This window comes from Peromyscus maniculatus, chromosome 3 (assembly GCF_049852395.1).
Source record: "Peromyscus maniculatus bairdii isolate BWxNUB_F1_BW_parent chromosome 3, HU_Pman_BW_mat_3.1, whole genome shotgun sequence".
Taxonomy (NCBI): Eukaryota; Metazoa; Chordata; class Mammalia; order Rodentia; family Cricetidae; genus Peromyscus; species Peromyscus maniculatus.
The window spans coordinates 30,545,401-30,548,384 of record NC_134854.1 but is presented as its reverse complement, the minus strand read 5'-3'; positions in this window follow the sequence as shown (position 1 = coordinate 30,548,384).

Genomic DNA, 2,984 nt, shown 5'->3' with positions numbered 1-2,984 from the left:
AGGTCCAGAAAAATCTTGGACAACTATACATCAAACATGGGAATAGTTTCTAGAATATATAAAGAATCATTAGCATAAGTATAAAAAACACTTCACAAATCCAATCAACAATGAACTGAATAGATAATCCTCAAAATAAGAATTAGAAAGAGCCAATACATACTTGAAAAGTTGTTCACCATCCTTAGGCATCAGGGAAACAGTGAAATTTTCTTTAAGATCCTAATCACCTTTCTCATAATGACTGTCTTCAAGAAAAAAATGATGATAATGTGACAAAAAATGATGCTCTTATTGCAGCCTGAGAGATCAGCTCCCATGAATGTACCCAGGGTAATAAAAAGAAATGCCAGCAGAGTAGTGGGACTTAGGAATAATTTTTATCTGTCCGAGGGAATAAGACTCATAGAAGTACTGATTATAGTTTTATTTTTCTCTCAAGCTTCTTCTCATCAGTCTTTCTGTTCTGCATCCACTTATATACATTTCACCAAAGGCAATAAAAAGTTACATCTGAGGAGAGTGAGTAACCATGGCAAAGAGCTCCTGAGGAATTTATGTAGAGTTAGGTCTTTATCAGCCAGATTTTAGCAAGTGACGAACTGGCACCAAAGTTGCTTCGTGCCTGACCTTGGTTCTACAATTAGACGCCTAGGAATTTGTCCTAGTGTATTTTCTGTTGGAGTTTATCTTATGAACTCATTTATAGGGGCATCTGGCCTGCCTTGAATTTGTTCTGAGGTTTTAAATCGGCTAATTGTATATAGCTGTCTAGAACTGGGGCAACATGGCTGTTTTCCTAAGTTAGCCTGGGCCAATGATCTAAAACAGGATGTAAGTGTTTTACAGTTCTCATGGAACAGTAGATCTAGTTATGAAGCATATCCTAGTATATTTATATTCATCAAAATTATACAGCTTAAGAAGAAATCATCTTCCTGACCATCCATAGATATATGTGCATGCAGTAGATGGAATATAAATACATAGGCAGTTGGGAAATACCCATAGCAGTTTTTAGGGAAGAAATGTAGTTTCACATGAGAAAAATTACAGTCAGAAGCAAATAGTCATTCATAGTCTGTGGCCTCATAAGCCTTGCTTGATGAGGTTCCTCCATCAGAGGAACCCTCCATTCATCTGGTGGGTCGGCATTATGAATATCAGTTGTAATCTGCTGCATATTCTTATGGCCCATGACAAGCCCTTATATGCTGCAGATGGAAATGTAAACCTGTGCAATCGCTATGTCAATCAGAAGGAATATTTCTCCAAAAGAACTAAAAATCGAATTACCATGCATCTCACCCATCCCACTCCCAGATAAGCAGCCAAAGGACTCTAAGACAAAGTACAAAGGAGATCCTTGCAATCTATTTTTATTCCCACACTATTCATACTAGTTAAGAAACTGAGCCAGCCTTGGTGCTCAACCACAGATGAATATGAAGAAAAAGTGGTACATAAACACAACAAAATTTTCAGATGTGAAGACAAATGAAATTATTACATTTGTAAGAAAACAGAAGGTGAGGTCAATATATTAAGTAAAGTAAACAAGACCCAGAAAGATTAAATAACACACAGCTTATCTTATATGTGAAAATTCAATTTAAGTGTGTGTGTGTGTGTGTGTGTGTGTGTGTGTGTGTGTGTGTGTGTGTATGATAAAACCAGAAAGGAGTCACTGAACAGGGAAGAAGATATGATAATGGTGGTTGGAATGGCAGAGAGAAAGAGAAGGTAATGGAATGTATTTGACATAAAAGCAGGAAGCTTTCTTGGGATCTTGGGAGAGGAAGGAATCCAGTAAGATAGGAGCAGGCACATAAGAATAGGCAGCTGGGGAGATGGAATAATAAGAATAAGGTATATATGACTGTGGCACATCTTTTTGGTTTTTTACATACTGATAAAGAAATCACTGTGTCTCTTAAAATGATCTTAAGTTCTATAAAATTTTTACAAAAAAGTGTATGTTTATATGTCTAGTGTGTTCGATTTATAATGTCTTCAAATATAAAATTTCTGTTTTAATTATCAAGAATAAAAAATAATAAATTGGGGTGATTATATTTAAAGAGAAAGAATATAATATAATGTTGCTGCCTAAACAGGACCAACATGATAACAGTTGACATGCCAATGTGGACAGTGGAAATTACACTTGGTCCCACATCTAAACAAAGAGGTACAGGCAATCATGCTACTGAGAGAAGTCTAATTAGTTTCCTACCTGAATGCACTCTTGCATAGAATGTCCAATTTCAAATGATAAGCCTTGAACACGTGTATATGAGCAACAGAGTGGATTCAGTGGGCTGCCTGCACTGTGCATATGTGAGAATGTATATACATATAGAAATAATAACTAATGAAAAAGCCATGAATTTTGGTTGTGGGCTTGGGAGGGAGGGGCTTGGGATGAGGAGAAACATGGTGTAGATATAGTGCTCATGTATGACATTAAGAAATAGAATAAGTATACTATAAATGCATCATCACACAAACAGAGATGAATTGAAGATGGTAGTGTTGATCCAGAATTGATCCTGATGAGGATACTTTAGATTTATGGGGAAAGACTCTACCCTAGAGCACCCACTGTCATTCCCAACACTCTCCAACACCCCCATGATCCACTGAAAGGCACTTCAGTCCTTACCTCTTAGCAATAGAAGACAAAAACTATCATTCTATAAAAACCCACGGAATTACTAGGATTATTGTCATTTTTATCCCTAAAGTAAAAACTATCTGACCAAAAGGATTTTCAACCAATGTAGCCAGGAAATCATTTCAATCCAACTGTTTATTGTGGTTTGGGTGCCAAAGTTTTACAAATTCCAGAACATAAGAGCTTCCATAAATTTGTTAGTGTTCCATTACAAAGCCAGAAAGTATTATGAGTTTTGCTAAATAGAGGGAAAATGAACTTAAATTCTGTGTTTATCAATGAAAATTTTATTATAATGTTAGAAATT